The 19521-nt window shown below is 37.5% G+C and overlaps 1 protein-coding gene across 5 annotated transcripts in view; it reads right to left on the bottom strand.

Moving 5' to 3' along the window:
- PKIB (cAMP-dependent protein kinase inhibitor beta) overlaps nt 1–19521 on the bottom strand; it is a 201764-nt gene that overhangs the window by 178030 nt on the left and 4213 nt on the right. The window contains exon 3 of one of the 5 annotated variants that reach the window (XM_055311721.1): nt 16284–16445. The exons of the other annotated variants lie outside the window; for them this stretch is intronic. The gene's annotated coding sequence lies outside the window, so the exon portion shown is untranslated. The remainder of the gene's footprint in view (nt 1–16283; nt 16446–19521) is intronic. 5 annotated transcript variants of the gene reach the window in all.

Here is a 19521-nt window from a genome sequence, read left to right as displayed (position 1 = left end):
TGAATGTATACTATGAGCAAAGGCGTGCCCAGTACCATCAAAGCACATAAAACAATCTACAACCTTATAGATTTAAACTATAGAGGGGCATTCAAGCAAAGATGATTCGTAGAAATAAAACTAAAGTCAAATTCATTTCACACCAGTTCCATAATTAATTAAAATAACAATTATTTATTTGAAAACACATCTTATGTAAAAGGCATGTTTTCATTTTGAAAAAACAGTAAATTGCATAGGTATCATGTGATTAAATTTTGAGTATACTGTTTGAGGCATGATGAAGACCACACATTATTTAAAAGTGGTAGCAGTATGCTTTTTCAGAGGTGACCTCAAGGAAACAAACTAGATTATTCATTAAAATTTTCATGTAAATACTTCACAAATGTGTTATTTATTTTTGAATAATATTAAAACATTTTCTTAAATGATTAGGTTATTTTCCACAGACAACAATTATAAAAAGATTAAGGAGAATAAACATTCATTAACCAACAATAGGGAAGGAGGGGCAAGACGGCGGAAGAGTAGGGTCCCCAAATCACCTGTCCCCACCAAATTACCTAGATAACATTCAAATCATCCTGAAAATCTACGACTTTGGCCTGAGATTTAAAGAGAGACCAGCTGGAACGCTACAGTGAGAAGAGTTCGCGCTTCTATCAAGGTAGGAAAACGGGGAAAAAGAAATAAAGAAACAAAAGGCCTCCGAGGGGGAGGGGCCCCGCGAGGGGCCGGGCTGAGGCCGGGGCGAGTGTCCCCAGGACAGGAGAGCCCCGTCCCGGAGGAGCAGGAGCTGCACCAACCTTCCCGGGCGGGCGGAAAGGGGCTCGCAGGGAGTTGGAGCAGGACCCAGGAGGGCGGGGATGCCCTCGGGCTCCCTGGGACACTAACAGACACCTGCGCCCCCGGGAGAGTGCGCCGAGCTCCCTAAGGGCTGCAGCGCGCACGGCGGGACCGGAGCAGCTCGGAGGGGCTCGGGCGGCGGCTCCGCGGAGGGGGCTGCGGGGCGGGAGCGCGAATCCAACAGCGCAGGCCCCGGAGCACAGGGCGCCGGGACACAGCCCAGGATCCGGCCTCCCCCGGGACAGGCAGAGGCCGGGAGGGCCCAGGACAGCAAGGACGCTCCTGCCCGGAGCTGAGCAGATCAGCGGCCCCGCCCCGGAGCCTCCAGGCCCTGCGGACGGAGAGCCCCGTAGTTCCTGCGGAGGCTGAATCCAGGGCTCCAGAGCTGCCATAACAACTGCGGCTGTTCCTCCTGGGGCCTCACGGGGTAAACAACCCCCGCTGAGCCCGGCAGCAGGCAGGGGCAGAGCAGCTCCCCCAAGTGCTAACACCTGAAAATCAGCACAGCAGGCCCCTCCCCCAGAAGACCAGCTGGACGGACCAGTTCCAGGGGAAGTCAAGGGACTTAAAGTCTACAGATTCAGAAGATACTCCCCCGTGTTTTTTTTTCTTTTTTCTTTTCTTTTTGATTTCTGATAGCTTCCCCCACCCCCCTTTTTTTTTCACCTTTCTTTCTTTTTCTTTCTCTTTTTCTTCTCTTTTTTCCTTTTTTTTTCTTTTTCTTTTTTCTTTTTCTCTTTTCTTTCCTTCTCTCTCTCTCCTTTTCCCAGTACAACTTGTTTTTGGCCACTCTGCACTGAGCAAAATGACTAGAAGGAAAACCTCACCTCAAAAGAAAGAATCAGAAACAGCCCTCTCTCCCACAGAGTTACAAAATCTGGATTACAATTCAATGTCAGAAAGCCAATTCAGAAGCACTATTATACAGCTACTGGTGGCTCTAGAAAAAAGCATTAAGGACTCACGAGACTTCATGACTGCAGAATTTAGATCCAATCAGGCAGAAATTAAAAATCAATTGAATGAGATGCAATCCAAACTAGAAGTCCTAAGGACGAGGGTTAACGAGGTGGAAGAACGAGTGAGTGACACAGAAGACAAGTTAATGGCAAAGAGGGAAACTGAGGAAAAAAGAGACAGACAATTAAAAGACCATGAAGACAGATTAAGGGAAATAAATGACAGCCTAAGGAAGAAAAACCTACGTTTAATTGGGGTTCCCGAGGGCGCCGAAAGGGACAGAGGGCCAGAATATGTATTTGAACAAATCATAGCTGAAAACTTTCCTAATCTGGGAAGGGAAACAGGCATTCAGATCCAGGAAATAGAGAGATCCCCCCCTAAAATCAATAAAAACCGTTCAACACCTCGACATCTAACAGCTAAGCTTGCAAATTCCAAAGATAAAGAGAAGATCCTTAAAGCAGCAAGAGACAAGAAATCCCTGACCTTTATGGGGAGGAGTATTAGGGTAACAGCAGACCTCTCCACAGAGACCTCGCAGGCCAGAAAGGGCTCGCAGGATATATTCAGGATCCTAAATGAGAAGAACATGCAACCAAGAATACTTTATCCAGCAAGGCTCTCATTCAAAATGGAAGGAGAGATAAAGAGCTTCCAAGACAGGCAGGAACTGAAAGAATATGTGACCACCAAACCAGCTCTGCAAGAAATTTTAAGGGAGACTCTTAAAATTCCCCTTTAAGAAGAAGTTCAGTGGAACAATCCACAAAAACAAGGACTGAATAGATATCATGATGACCCTAAACTCATATCTTTCGATAGTAACTCTGAACGTGAACGGGCTTAATGACCCCATCAAAAGGCGCAGGGTTTCAGACTGGATAAAAAAGCAGGACCCATCTATATGCTGTCTACAAGAGACTCATTTTAGACAGAAGGACACGTACAGCCTGAAAATAAAAGGTTGGAGAACCATTTACCATTCAAATGGTCCTCAAAAGAAAGCAGGGGGCACCATCCTTATATCAGATAAACTAAAATTTACCCCGAAGACTGTAGTGAGAGATGAAGAGGGACACTATATCATACTTAAAGGATCTATCCAACAAGAGGACTTAACAATCCTCAATATATATGCCCCAAATGTGGGAGCTCCCAAATATTTAAATGAATCAATAACCAAAGTGAAGAAATACTTAGATAATAATACACTTATACTTGGTGACTTCAATCTAGCTCTGTCTATACTAGATAGGTCTTCTAAGCACAACATCTCCAAAGAAACGAGAGCTTTAAATGATACACTGGACCAGATGGATTTCACAGATATCTACAGAACTTAACATCCAAACTCAACTGAATACACATTCTTCTCAAGTGCACATAGAACTTTCTCCAGAATAGACCACATACTGGGTCACAAATTGGGTCTGAACCAATACCAAAAGATTGGGATCATCCCCTGCATATTCTCAGACCATAATGCCTTGAAATTAGAACTAAATCACAACAAGAAGTTTGGAAGGACCTCAAACACGTGGAGGTTAAGGACCATCCTGCTAAAAGATGAAAAGGTCAACCAGGAAATTAAGGAAGAATTAAAAAGATTCATGGAAACTAATGAGAATGAAGATACAACTGTTCAAAATCTTTGGGATGCAGCAAAAGCAGTCCTGAGGGGGAAATACATCGCAATACAAGCATCCATTCAAAAACTGGAAAGAACTCAAATACAAAAGCTAACCTTACACATAAAGGAGCTAGAGAAGAAGCAGCAAATCGACCCGACGCCCAGCAGAAGAAGAGAGTTAATTAAGATTTGAGCAGAACTCAATGAAATCGGGAACAGAAGAACTGTGGAACAGATCAACAAAACCAGGAGTTGGTTCTTTGAAAGAATTAATAAGATAGATAAACCATTAGCCAGCCTTATTAAAAAGAAGAGAGAGAAGACTCAAATTAATAAAATTATGAATGAGAAAAGAGAGATCACTACCAACACCAAGGAAATAAAAACGATTTTAAAAACATATTATGAACAGCTCTACGCCAATAAATTAAGCAATCTAGAAGAAATGGATGCATTCCTGGAAAGCCACAAACTACCAAAACTGGAACAGGAAGAAATAGAAAACCTGAACAGGCCAATAACCAGGGAGGAAATTGAAGCAGTCATCAAAAACCTCCCAAGACACAAAAGTCCAGGGCCAGATGGCTTCCCAGGGGAATTCTATCAAAAGTTTAAAGAAGAAACCATACCTATTCTATTAAAGCTGTTTGGAAAGATAGAAAGAGATGGAGTACTTCCAAATTCATTCTATGAGGCCAGCATCACCTTAATTCCAAAACCAGACAAAGACCCCACCAAAAAGGAGAATTACAGACCAATATCCCTGATGAACATGGATGCAAAAATTCTCAACAAGATACTAGCCAATAGGATCCAACAGTACATTAAGAAAATTATTCACCATGACCAAGTAGGATTTATCCCCGGGACACAAGGCTGGTTCAACACTCGTCAAACAATCAATGTGATTGATCATATCAGCAAGAGAGAAACCAAGAACCATATGATCCTCTCATTAGATGCAGAGAAAGCATTTGACAAAATACAGCATCCATTCCTGATCAAAACTCTTCAGAGCGTAGGGATAGAGGGAACATTCCTCGACATCTTAAAAGCCATCTACGAAAAGCCCACAGCAAATATCATTCTCAATGGGGAAGCACTGGGAGCCTTTCCCCTAAGATCAGGAACAAGACAGGGATGTCCACTCTCACCACTGCTATTCAACATAGTACTGGAAGTCCTAGCCTCAGCAATCAGACAACAAAAAGACATTAAAGGCATTCAAATTGGCAAAGAAGAAGTCAAACTCTCCCTCTTCGCCGATGACATGATACTCTACATAGAAAACCCAAAAGCCTCCACCCCAAGATTGCTAGAACTCATACAACAATTTGGTAGCGTTGCAGGATACAAAATCAATGCCCAGAAATCAATGGCATTTCTCTACACTAACAATGAGACTGAAGAAAGAGAAATTAAGGAGTCAATCCCATTTACAATTGCACCCAAAAGCATAAGATACCTAGGAATAAACCTAACCAAAGAGGTAAAGGATCTATACCCTAAAAAACTATAGAACACTTCTGAAAGAAATTGAGGAAGACACAAAGAGATGGAAAAATATTCCATGCTCATGGATTGGCAGAATTAATATTGTGAAAATGTCAGTGTTACCCAGGGCAATTTACACGTTTAATGCAATCCCTATCAAAACACCATGGACTTTCTTCAGAGACTTAGAACAAATTATTTTAAGATTTGTGTGGAATCAGAAAAGACCCCAAACAGCCAGGGGAATTTTAAAAAAGAAAACCATATCTGGGGGCATCACAATGCCAGATTTCAGGTTGTACTACAAAGCTGTGTTCATCAAGACAGTGTGGTACTGGCACAAAAACAGACATATAGATCAATGGAACAGAACAGAGAACCCAGAAGTGGACCCTGAACTTTATGGTCAACTAATATACGATAAAGGAGGAAAGACGATCCACTGGAAGAAAGACACTCTCTTCAATAAATGGTGCTGGGAAAATTGGACATCCACATGCAGAAGAATGAAACTGGACCACTCTCTTGCACCATACACAAAGATAAACTCAAAATAGATGAAAGATCTAAATGTGAGACAAGATTCCATCAAAATCCCAGAGGAGAACTCAGGCAACACCCTTTTTGAACTTGGCCACAGGAACCGGAGAAGGCAAACAGTGTATGTTCTCATTCATTTGGGGAATATGAATAATAGTGAAAGGGAATATAAGGGAAGGGAGAAGAAATGTGTGAGAAATATCAGAAAGGGAGACAGAACATAAAGACTTCTAACTCTGGGAAATGAACTAGGGGTGGTGGAGGGGGAGGAGGGCGGGGGGTGGGGGTGAATGGGTGACGGGCACTGAGGGGTACACTTGACGGGATGAGCACTGGGTGTTATTCTGTATGTTGGTAAATTGAACACCAATAAAAATTAATTTATGAAAAAAAAAAAAGATTTGTGTGGAATCAGAAAAGACCCCAATAGCCAGGGGAATTTTAAAAAAGAAAACCATAGCTGGGGGCATCACAATGCCAGATTTCAGGTTGTACTACAAAGCTGTGGTCATCAAGACAGTGTGGTACTGGCACAAAAACAGACATATAGATCAATGGAACAGAACAGAGAACCCAGAAGTGGACCCTGAACTTTATGGTCAACTAATATTCGATAAAGGAGGAAAGACTATCCACTGGAATAAAGACAGTCTCTTCAATAAATGGTGCTGGGAAAATCGGACATCCACATGCAGAAGAATGAAACTAGACCACTCTCTTTCACCATACACAAAGATAAACTCAAAATGGATGAAAGATCTAAATGTGAGACAAGATTCCATCAAAATCCCAGAGGAGAACTCAGGCAACACCCTTTTTGAACTTGGCCACAGTAACCGGAGAAGGACAGTGTATGTTCTCATTCATTTGGGGAATATGAATAATAGTGAAAGGGAATATAAGGGAAGGGAGAAGAAATGTGTGAGAAATATCAGAAAGGGAGACAGAACATAAAGACTTCTAACTCTGGGAAATGAACTAGGGGTGGTGGAGGGGGAGGAGGGCGGGGGGTGGGGGTGAATGGGTGACGGGCACTGAGGGGTACACTTGACGGGATGAGCACTGGGTGTTATTCTGTATGTTGGTAAATTGAACACCAATAAAAATTAATTTATGAAAAAAAAAAAAGATTTGTGTGGAATCAGAAAAGACCCCTAATAGCCAGGGGAATTTTAAAAAAGAAAACCATAGCTGGGGGCATCACAATGCCAGATTTCAGGTTGTACTACAAAGCTGTGGTCATCAAGACAGTGTGGTACTGGCACAAAAACAGACATATAGATCAATGGAACAGAACAGAGAACCCAGAAGTGGACCCTGAACTTTATGGTCAACTAATATTCGATAAAGGAGGAAAGACTATCCACTGGAATAAAGACAGTCTCTTCAATAAATGGTGCTGGGAAAATCGGACATCCACATGCAGAAGAATGAAACTAGACCACTCTCTTTCACCATACACAAAGATAAACTCAAAATGGATGAAAGATCTAAATGTGAGACAAGATTCCATCAAAATCCTAGAGGAGAACACAGGCAACACCCTTTTTGAACTCAGCCACAGTAACTTCTTGCAAGATTCATCCATGAATGCAAAAGAAACAAAAGCAAAAATGAACTATTGGGACTTCATCAAGATAAGAAGCTTTTGCACAGCAAAGGATACAGTCAACAAAACTAAAAGACAACCTACGGAATGGGAGAAGATATTTGCAAATGACGTATCAGATAAAGGGCTAGTTTCCAAGATCTATAAAGAACTTCTTAAACTCAACACCAAAGAACAAACAATCCAATCATGAAATGGGCAAAAGACATGAAGAGAAATCTCACAGAGGAAGACATAGACATGGCCAACATGCACATGAGAAAATGCTCTGCATCACTTGCCATCAGGGAAATACAAATCAAAACCACAATGAGATACCACCTCACACCAGTGAGAATGGGGAAAATTAACAAGGCAGGAAACCACAAATGTTGGAGAGGATGCGGAGAAAAGGGAACACTCTTACACTGTTGGTGGGAATGTGAACTGGTGCAGCCACTCTGGAAAACTGTGTGGAGGTTCCTCAAAGAGTTAAAAATAGACCTGCCCTACGACCCAGCAATTGCACTGTTGGGGATTTACCCCAAAGATTCAGATGCAATGAAACGCCGGAACACCTGCACCCCGATGTTTCTAGCAGCAATGTCCACAATAGCCAAACTGTGGAAAGAGCCTCGGTGCCCATCGAAAGATGAATGGATAAAGAAGATGTGGTTTATGTATACAATGGAATATTACTCAGCCATTAGAAATGACAAATACCCACCATTTGCTTCAACGTGGATGGAACTGGAGGGTATTATGCTGAGTGAAGTAAGTCAATCAGAGAATGACAAACATTGTATGTTCTCATTCATTTGGGGAATATAAATAATAGTGAAAGGGAATATAAGGGAAGGGAGAAGAAATGTGTGGGAAATATCAGAAAGGGAGACAGAACATAAAGACTCCTAACTCTGGGAAACGAACTAGGGGTGATGGAAGGGGAGGAGGGCGGGGGGTGGGGGTGAATGGGTGACGGGCACTGAGGGGGGCAGTTGACGGGATGAGCACTGGGTGTTATTCTCTATGTTGGTAAATTGAACACCAATAAAAAATAAATTTATTTAAAAAAAATGAAGGAAGGATAAAAACTTTCCAGAGCAAACAAAATCTGGGTGGCTCAGTCGGTTAAGCATCCAACTTTTGATTTCAGCTCAGATCATGATCTGAGGGTTGTGATATTAAGTCCCACATCAGGCTCTACACTGAGCATAGAGCTGGCTTAAGATTTTCTCTCTCCTTCTCCCTCTGCTCCTCCCCCAACTCACACTTGCTCTCTCTCTCTCTCTCTCTCTCTCTCTCTCCAAATAAATAAATAAGTAAATAAACAGAGTAAAGATAACCATAACTACAATAATCTTATTATTTACACGATATAAAAAATATGTAAATTGTAACAGCAATAGCCTAAAATGTGAGGGGAAGAAAAAGCAAAAGTGTAAAGTTTAGGGATTGTTTTCAAGTTATTATCACGTTAAAGTAGGGTGTCAGAATTTTAAGATGTTTTATGTAAGCCCCATGGTAACCACAAGGGAAAAACCTGTACCAATTGCACAAAAGAACATGACAAAGAAGTTAAAACTACTGATACCAAAAGACATCAAAACATGAAAAAAGACAGCAAGATAAAAACAAGAAACAACGAATCTACAAAACAACCAGAAAACAACAAAAAGACAGCAAGAAGTCCTTATCTACCAATAATTACTTAAATGTATAGATTAAATTCTCAATCAAAAGAAATAGAATGGCTGAGTGGATTAAAAAAAAAGATCCAGCAATATGTTTTCTATAGGAGATTCACTTTAGCTTTAAAAGCACACAGAATGAAAGTTAAGGGACAGAAAATCATTTCAAGCAAATGGTGAAAACAACACAACAGGGTTAGCTGTACTTATATTAGACATAAAAGACTTTAACTAAATATGGCAAATAGAGACAAAGTCATTTATGTAATGATGAAGGGGTCAATAATAAAACATAACAATTGTAGAAATGTATGTTCCCAATATTGGAGCACCTAAATATATATAAAATAAAATTAACAGACATAAAAGGAAAAATGAATGGTAGTATAATAATAGTTGGGGATTTTAATACCCAACTCTCAACAATGGGTAGGGCATCTAGACAGAGAATTAATAAGGAAACAGAAGATAGGAGCAATACTATCCAACAACAACAGAATACATATTTTTTCAGGAGCACATGATGAGATGAGCACTGGGTATTATACTATATATTGGCAAATTGAATTTTATTAATTTTTTTAAAAAGAGCATATGGAACATTTTCTAGGATAACACCATATGTTAGGCCACAAAACAGGCAAATTCAAGAAGACTGAAATCATACCAAGTATCTTTCTGACCACAATGGCATGAAACTAGAACTTAACAGAAAGAGGAAAACTGGAAAATTCATGAACATATAGAAATTATGAATAACTAATGGATCAAAGAAAAAATTAAAGGGGTAACAAAAATGTTTCTTGAGAAAAACAAAATGGAAAACCAATATTTCAGAACTTATGGGATCCAGTGAAAGTATTTCTAAGAGGGAAGTTCATAGAAATAAGCGCCTATAATAAGAAGTAAAAAAGATCCCAAATAAGCCACCAACCTCTACGTCTTAAGGAACTAGAAAAAGAAGAACAACCTGAGCCCAAAGTTAGCAAAAGAAAGGAAATAATAAAGATTAGAATAGAAATAGAGAACAAAGACAATAGAAAAGATTAACCAAACTAAGAGTTAGTTCTTTAAGAAGATAAACAAAATTGACAAACCCTTAGCTAGGCTAACCAAGGAGAAAAAAAAAAGACCTAAATCAATAAACCTATAAATGAAAAAAGGAGACATTGCAACTGATACCACAGAAATACAGAGGATCATTAGAGGCTACTATGAACAACTATATACCAACAAACTAGACAATCTAAAAGAAATGGAGGGGTGTCTGGGTGGCTCAGTCAGTTAAGTGTCTAACTCTTGATTTCTGCTCAGGTCATGATCTCAAGGTCATGAGATCAAGCCCTGCCCTGGTCTCCATGCTGAGCAAGGAACCTGCTTAAGATTTACACACACACACTCTCTCTCTCCCCGCTTCTAGTCCCCCCCCCCAATTTCTCTCCACTACCTGAAAAAGAAAGAAACAGAAAGAAATGAAAAATTTCTCAGAAATGTGTACTGCTTACCAAGACTAAATCAAGAAGAAATAGAAAATCTGAATAGACCAATTACTAGTAAGGAGTTTGAATCCATAATCAAAAATCTCTTAATGAAAAAAAGTTCAGGACCAGATGGGTTCACTGGTGAATTTTACCATTTAACAAGGAATTAACACCAATCTTTCTCTAAACTCTCCAAAAAAACTGAAGGGGAGGAAATACTCCCAACTCATTTTATGAGGCCAGCATTATAATGATTCTAAAACCAGCAAAGGATACTACTAGAAAATTAAAGGCCAAGATACCTGAGAGACATAAATACAACATTTTCAAAAAAAAAAAAATGCTAACAAACAATGCGGCAACACATTAAAAAGATCATTTTCCATGATCAGATGGGATTTATCTCTGGGGCACAAGGATGGTTCACCATATGCAAATCAATCAATGTGACATATCACATTGATGGAATGAAAGAAAAGAATCATATAATTATCACAATAGATACCAAAAAAGCATTTGACAAAATTTAACATCCATTCATGATAAAAAAGTAATCTCACCACAAATTAAGCACAGAGGGAAGATATTACAATATAACAATGGTTCATATATGACAAGCTGACAGTTAAAAATCATACTCAACAGTGAAAGGTTAAAAACTTTTCTTCTAAGATAAGGAATAAGACAAGGGTGACCACTCTCACCATTCCTACTCAATATAGTACTAGAAGTCCTAGCTAGAGCAATCAGGCATGAAAAAGAAATAAAACTTATCAGAATTGGAAAGGAAGAAGTAAAATTGTCTCTACTTGTAAATTTTATATATGGAAAATCCAGAAGGCACAACCAAAAACCTGTTAGATCTAATCAACGAATACAGTAATGTTGAAAGATACATAACTAGCATACAAAATTAAGTAGAAGTTCTAAACACTAACAACAAATTTTAAGAAAAAGAAGAAACTAATCCCACTTGCAATAACATCAAAAACAATACTTAGAAACAAATTTAATCAAGGAGGTGAAGGATCTCTACTCTGAAAACTACAAGAGATATTGGTGAAAGAAATAGAAGACAAATAAATGGAAAGCTATGCTATGTTCATGAATCGGAAGCATTAATATTGTTAAAAGGTCAGTTCTACCGAGAGCCATCTATAGATTCAATGTAATAACTATCAAGACTCCAATGGCATTTTTTTACAGAATTAGAAAAAAAAAAACACTTTTAAAATTATGTGGAATCTCAAAAGATCCTGAATAGCCAAAGAAGTCCAGAGAAAGATGAACAAAGCAGGAGGCATCATACTTCCTGATTTCAAGCTATACTAAAGCTATTGTAATTAAACCAGTATAGTTATGTCATAAAAATAGACATATCAAATGGAACAGAACTGAGAACACAGAAATAAAACCCAAGCATATGTGGCCAACTAATATTTGACAAGGAAGCCAAGAATATTCAATAGAGAAAACATAGTCTTTTCAATAAATTTTTCTGGAATAACTGGATATTCCATGTAAAAAAAACTGAAACTAGATTCTATCTTATACTATTCACAAAAATGAACTTGATATGAATTAAAGACTTAAATGCAAAACCTAACAGCATGAAATTACTAGAAGAAAACATAGGAATAAATCTTCTTGAGATGGGTCTTGGTAATGATATTTTGGATATGACATCCATAACATAAGCAACAAAGCTTGGATCTTGAAGGCATTATGCTAATAGACATAAAACAGAGAAAAACGAATACTGTACGTTTTTACTTACATGGAACCTAAAAAAACCCAAAATAACTCCACCACACCAAACTCATAGAGTTTCTATGAGATCTGACTTGCAGTTACCAGAGGCAAAGGGTTGGGGGAGGAGGAATTGGAAGAAGCCAGTCAAAAGGTACAGACTTCCAATTATAAATAAGTACTACAGGTGTGATGTACAACATGATGACTGTGGCTAACACTGCTGTATGATATGTAGGAATGTTGTTAAGAGAGTAAATTCTAAGAGTTCTCAACAAAAAGAGAATTTTTTTTTCTTATTTCTTTCCTTTATACTGTACCTAAATGAGATGATGGATGTCAGCTGAACCTATTATGGTAATCGTTTCACAATATATGTAAATCAAATCATCATGCTGTAGGTCTTAAACTTGTATAGTGATGTATGTCAATTATTTCTCAGTAAAACTAGAAGAAAAAAAGTAGATACTATAATTATCCCAATTTCACAGATGAGAGAACTAAGGCAAAACTGTTTAAGTAATTTGCCAAAGATACTGAACTCTCAACCATCACTAGATTTCCTCATGACTAAGCAAGATAATATATACACATGAAGGATACCAAAGTAGTAGCAATTTTACTACTGAAGACTTCTACCAAAGTGCTCACAGTTTCCTTAAATTTTATTTTGAACCTTGATGACAATTTTCTAAGTCTACAATATTACAGATTTGAATGATTACTTGAATTTCATGATAAATGTAGTGGCCTTTGTTTATTCTTGATGACTGTATCCCATCTCTAACGTTTTCCATTTGTTTCACTTCTGGGAATTTCATGACATATTTGTCACTGTCTCCTTCTCCCTCTCAGAATTGTACCAAAACTACCAACTCACACCATACACAAATTGTATATTTGAACAAACATGATAAAGATATTTGAACAACATGAGGTTAAGCAGTTTATTTAACCAAGGCTCCTTGAGGGATAGCAGAGCTGGCATTGTTTAAAAATAACAATAAATTGTTGGGGCAGTTTAATAAAGGTATAGATTTTATGTCATAGTAGAAGCTTTAACTCATTTCTTTGTTGAACCTTTTTCTAGAAATGAGAGCTAGAAATATATTCTCTAGCATATATACTGATACTCCTATGTGGACACCAGGTATACTTAATCAAACATAATATAAAACACTCACAGATTTACCTTCTATTCATAACCACACAAATAGAGAAAGTATCTGTGAATAGATTAGAAATTGTCACTTATAACTAATTATCATACAACATAATTTTGATTATTCCTAACAATAAATATGAATTTAAATTATTTTATTATATGGGGGGGTGGTTGAACAATAAAATGTGCTCTTTTATAGTTACTGTTTATAGTATATAGTCTATTTAGTACTACCTTCTCTTCAAAACAGAAAAGAAAAAAATATTATATGATGTTCTTTCATATGTGTCTTCATTTATAGGGGCACCTGGGTGGTTCAGTTGGTTAAGCGTCTGCCTTTGGTGCAGGTCGTGATCCTGGAGTCCTGGGATCCAGCCCTTTGGGCTCCTTGCTCCTCGGGGAGCCTGCTTCTCCCTCTCCCTCTGCTTGCTGCCCTCCCTGTTTGTGCTCTCTCTCTCTCTCTCTCTCTCTCTCTCAAGTAAATAAATAAAATCTTTTTTTAAAAAGTCTTATAGAATAGTTTAAAAACCAAGTTCAGGGGCTCCCTGGGTTGCTCAGTGCTTTAGCGCCTGCCTTTGGTCCAGGGTGTGATCCTGTAGTCCCGGGATGGAGTCCCACGTCAGGCTCCCTGCATGGAGCCGGCTTCTCCCTCTGCCTGTGCGTCTGCCTCTCTCTCTCTCTCTGTGTCTCTCATGAATAAATAAATAAAATCTTAAAAAAAAAAAAACAAGTTCAGTGCGGTTATGTTCATGCATAACCGAGAAAGACATATGTTAGGTTTATATTGCTAAATGTCAGGCATATATTTCCTAAGGAGTTAAAGGTGAAGTAATATACCCTTAAACTTGACATTAAGATATCTGATGTTAGATTACATGAAAGTAATACTTTTTTATATTACTAAAAGGCTAACTTTTCCAGTTATATATTGCAGAAAGAATAATAGAATGTTTCTCTTACACTGCAGAATGAGAATCGTCAGCTAAGATGCAATTGCAATAATTATTACTGATGAGGATGCTAAAAACAGAAATAGCATTACTTGCTGACAGATCGCAGGTGGATTGTGGGTTACTAGAAGAAACAAAAATTACATTTCCACTTGAATAGCAAACTTGCTATGGAAATCTCTGAGAAATGAATAGATTGACTCACTGTAATCTCATTCACACAAAACGATATTGCCTGAGCTGAATTGCTAATTTTTATAGTTATATCTATAAATGTAATTATTTATAAATGTTTTAAAAACTAAATTCTAGGGATGCCTGGGTGGCTCAGTGTTTGAGTGTCTACCTTTGGCTCAAGGTGTGATCCCAGGATATGGGGGATCGGGATTGAGTCCCACATTGAGCTCCCCAAGGGGAGCTTGCTTCTCCCTGTCTCCCCCTCTGTATGCCTCTCATGAATAAATAAAATCTTAAAAAAAAACTAAATTCTAAATGAATACACTCTTTCATGCTCATGAATGTTACTGATCACATATTTTGAGAGTTTTCTCTCCAAATACCCTGTGTATTTACTCATTCAACTAGGTTTATTAATTGCTTATTGCAGGCCTAACATTTCTTTTTAGCCTGAGGATACAAAAATGCCTAAAACAGCCACTGTTCTCAGGAAGCCTAGTATGGATGGGAGATAAAAACACAACAGAATAGCAAGTAATGCAGGTAACAATAAGATAAATGTAGGCATGCAAAACTGCTCAGGCCACATAGAGAGTAGATAAATCATCATACTTAATGTTAGAAATTAGCCAAGGAAAGGAGAGGCTGTTAGGGAGATTTGTAGGAGTTGCACCTGAGGATTAGCTGATAAATTGGTATCAGCTAGATAAAAGCATTTATGAGAAATGGGGCTGGGAATATTTCAGGTAGAAATACATACCAAAGCAAAGACAGAAGGATAAAAAAGTTCACTGCATGTTGGGTAAACTCCAAGCAGTGTGGAGTGACGTAAGCATAAAATAAAATGCAAGTCACAACAGTGGAACTTCCAGTTCCAAGATGGAAGTTGGCATTTTACTTATTCTATTCCTGGAAGTCATCCAAATAGAATGAGGAGGAAGAAAAACAAAATACAATCTCATTTTCAAAGCAAAATCTTGGGACAGCTGAGTCCTAGGTGAAACTGAAGAAAAGGTTGACAAAAATTACTGTAGAAGAGATGGGGATATATTCAAGAGGAAGCAGGGAGGATGCCTTGGCTGTAGATCTCCAAAAGAACCAGCAAAATCCAATTCTCATTGGAAGAGGGCACACTTTTATGTGAAAAACTAACTTCCTTATTTGCAATGTTGAAAACCAATAGTAGACAATGGTTATAATGTTTCTCTGGGCCGGGTTTGGGTATGAAAACCAGAGGGTCTGATCTGGAGATCATGAAAATAAATTCGTATATGAAGACAGTAGTAGCTAAAGTTAAAAAAAAAAAATAGTAGCTAAAGAAAAAAGAAAACAGAAGAAAATTAAAAAAGAAATGTTACGGGGCAATAGGGGATAGGAACAATTTCCACTAAGGAGAAATAAAATATAAATAACATCCCTCCTGCTCTCCTCCCAGAAAAATATTAGGTCAAAAGAAAATTTTAGATAGGGTGGAACATGGTGCTGGCCATTTCTCCACATGAATCTCCTTTATTTACCAAGTCCAGAACAAAACTCATTTAAAGATGAGAAATTAAAATATTATAAGCATAGGATCTATATAAGAATATTATCATGCATGAAGAGAAAAAGAGAAGAAAAAGAAGTAGCCAATGATGATCATAAACCAGAAAAACAATACCACAAAGAATAAAATAGTCAACCACAACCTTAAAGAAGCAAACTGACTTCTATGAAGCAATAGATCAAAGCAAAGATAGATAAAAGAACTCGGAGAAGGAATGAGGAAATAATAGGAAGAAAGAAATGTTAGTAGCAGAGGTGAGAAAGTAAGTGAGAGAAGATGAACAACATAAAAGAGTTTAAAAAGGTTAGGAAGAAGATAGTATGTATGGAAGACAGTCAAGAGAGCCAATCTATAAATCATTGATGTTCCTATAGAAGAAAAATAAAATAATGGAAATAAGCAAATAATTTGAGATTCTAATTCAAGACAACTTTTTTGAAAAAATTAAATCTGAATTTACCTTTGAAAGGGTTCCCCATGCTCCAGAGAAACTTGACTCAGAATGTTCAATACCAAGGTATTCTAATGAAGTTATGGATATGATGGTTGAAAAGATTAGGTTACTCATAAGAGGAAAAATATCAGACTGAGTTCAGACTTCTGTAGAGACAGAAACACTTAACTAAAAAAAAAAAAAAAAAAGACAATTGATGATACACACCTAAAAAAAAAATCCCTTACAAAGAGAGATGATCTAAAAAAATTCCTTACAAAGAGAGGTGATCTAGTAATTTTATTTCTTGGCAATCTAGTATACACAGGCAAAAAAAAAAAATTAAAGAAGCAAGAACTCAAGGAATCTTGTTTTCTTGAGTCCTTTTTTGGGGAATCCACAAAACAGAACCTCGTTAACTAAAAGATAACTTAAGAAACTACAGCAAAATATTGGAAGTGAACACTGACTATATTTTACGATAGAACTAATATCAAAATAAACACACAGCTGAGGGGGTCAGAAGAGAACATAAATGCCCTCATGCCTTAGAAATAGCAAAATAACAAAAGCTGAGACAAGAGGATGAGAGAAGTGTAACAATGCTGATTGCTTCAGTTATAACAGCAAATGATATCATGTAAAGCAAATCATGAGAAAGTAGGAATAGTTATATAAATACCAGGGAAGGTGAATATTAAGGTACAACACAGTAGAATGAAGAAGGATTCAGTGTTAATAAAAGTTATAATTGAGAAAGCTAACATAATCGTAACTTGAATACATCAAAGAAATAACTAAAAACAAAGTAAATACCATGAGAAATGCAAGACAAAGTGAGTTAAAAACTTAATTATGGTGGGAGATTCAATAGACCCTGCTTACAACTGGATTTATCTAGCAAATAAAAAATAAGGACAAAGGAATTAAATAATAGAAGTAATAACCGTAATTTAATAGATTTATGGGTCTTTAAGTTTCTCTAAAAGATAATATGGTTTTTCCTTTTTATGTCAGCATAACATTTAGAAAAACCAATCAGATGCTTGGTCACAAACTGATAATAAAATAAACCAATAACATAAGCCAATGACATTAGAAAAGTCATAAGCCAATGATTTTAGAAAAGTCTCTTCTATTTGGAAATTAAGAAATACCATCACTGCTGAAAACATTCATATCAAAAAGGGAATTTTAAAGGAAATCATAACTTTTATATAATACAATGAAATGGAGGACTTTTCATACTGTATCTACAAGAAATGGAAAATGTTATTCAGGGAAAATCTATTGCTTTAAATATTTTCATTATTAAAATAGAATTTTTCTATATATTTATATTTATGCAAATATATAAATATATTCACACAATATTATTTGCCAATAAAGAGCTTCTCAAAATTAAAAATTATTAACAACTAGTCAATGTGCACAATGTCATATAAAAGACTTGCAGATCTAGCAGCAATTTCTATAAAAAATGAGATTAGAGCAAGTAAGCTTTGGCTCTCAAAAGAATTCTATTTCCTAGAAAAGAAGATGGGTAGGTATTTACAGAAAATTAGTATCCTGCTTGGCTCAGTTGGTTAAGCATCTTGATTTCACCCCAGGTCATGATCTCAGGATCCTGGGATCAAGCCCTGCATTGGGCTTGAGCTCAGGGCAGAGTCAGCTTGAGATTCTCTTTCTTCCTCTCCCTTTGTCCCTCCCCTCTGCTTTCTCTAAATAAGTAAATAAATAATATCTTAAAAGAAAAAAAAAGAAATTTACTGTCTTACTGACTTAAGTTCCTAATTATTGTGAGTAAAAATTCACATTTTCTATTTATTTATAGAAAATGACATTTTTTATTATTGAAAAGTAATACACTGAATTTTAGAAGTTTGCTTGAGGGCAGCCTGGGTGGCTCAGTGGTTTAGCGCTACCTTCAGCCCAGGGTGTGATCCCGGGAACCCGCGATAGAGTCCCACGTCGGGCTCCCTGTATGAAGCCTGCTTCTCCCTCTGCCTGTGTCTCTGCCTCTGTGTGGTGTGTGTGTGTGTGTGTGTGTGTGTGTCTCAAATAAATAAATAAATAAGTAATAATAATGAATACTAAATAAATAAAAATGAAATAAAAATAAATAATAAAAATAAATAATAAATAATAAATAAATAACCTTTAAGAGAAAAGAATTTTAAAAGTTTGCTTGAGAATGAAGCAGCTAGCTTCTAGACTTGAGGTGGCTTGGTAACAGAACTTCAGTTTTGTTTGGGTCTCAACCAAGGCTATGTTCTTTGGGCCCTATGTAGGGTTTACTGATGAGTATACCTATCATGGTGTATCTACACTCCCTTTTTCAAGAATCGTTTAAAGCAAAGACATATAAGACAATTCTGATCTTGAGGTTGAAGCAGAATCTGATGGCAGGTGGCAGGTGGGGGTGGGGGGGACTCTGGAAAATGCTTTCCTCCTTGTGAAAAAGAGATGCTTGGAAGGGTGTCAGGAGGGTGCAGAGAATTCCTCTTTCTTTCAAAATTATCATGCTTAAGTGCTTAAATCAGCCAATCCTATAACTGCTCTGCATCCAGGATAGGTTCTAAATACTACAAATTCTCATCTCCTCCTGACACGGGGTCTTTGGTAAGATTTTAAAAAGAAACCAACAAACATTTTCTTAACAAAACAATGCATGGGAGTCGTACTTTAGTAAAGTCACAGCAAAAATTTAACAACAAAAAACAAACCTCATTTAGGATGAGGTTGGGAGGCCAACAGGGGGAGCTCTTAGACCTAGCACCAGTTACCAACTGCACACCCAACAAGAACAGATGGACCCTGCAAGTTCTTACTACTTTACCATCCCAGCCAGAGGAAGGAAGATTTCTTCTTTCCCTGGAAACAGCCTAGCCAATGAAAAGCCGCTGTAATCAAATTCCCAGTTAACGTCAGTGGACTTTTTAGTTTATAACAGTCCCTCCCAACTCCCCACTTTCCCCTACTGATAACACACTCCTCCCCTTTGTTCTCCATAACTGCCCATGGTTTTGCTGCAGCTTGCTTGTCCTGGATTGCCATTCTCTCCTATTCCTAAATGAACCCACCTTCTGCTGACAAAATGACTGGCAGTTGTATTTTTAAGGTTAACAGGTAATAAGAATTATACAAAGGGCCTGTTTTGTCTACTGGTTATTTACTTAGCAAGGCCTGAAGCCCCTACCCTATTCTGCCTTCAATTTTATTGAGGAGAAAATCAGATGGAAACATTTGACTGAGAGCCAGACAC

Source organism: Nyctereutes procyonoides, unplaced genomic scaffold (assembly GCF_905146905.1).
Source record: "Nyctereutes procyonoides isolate TBG_1078 unplaced genomic scaffold, NYPRO_anot_genome, whole genome shotgun sequence".
In the NCBI taxonomy this organism is placed as follows: domain Eukaryota; kingdom Metazoa; phylum Chordata; class Mammalia; order Carnivora; family Canidae; genus Nyctereutes; species Nyctereutes procyonoides.
Note: the sequence above shows the minus strand (reverse complement) of the source record. Positions and strands in the feature narration are given on the sequence as shown.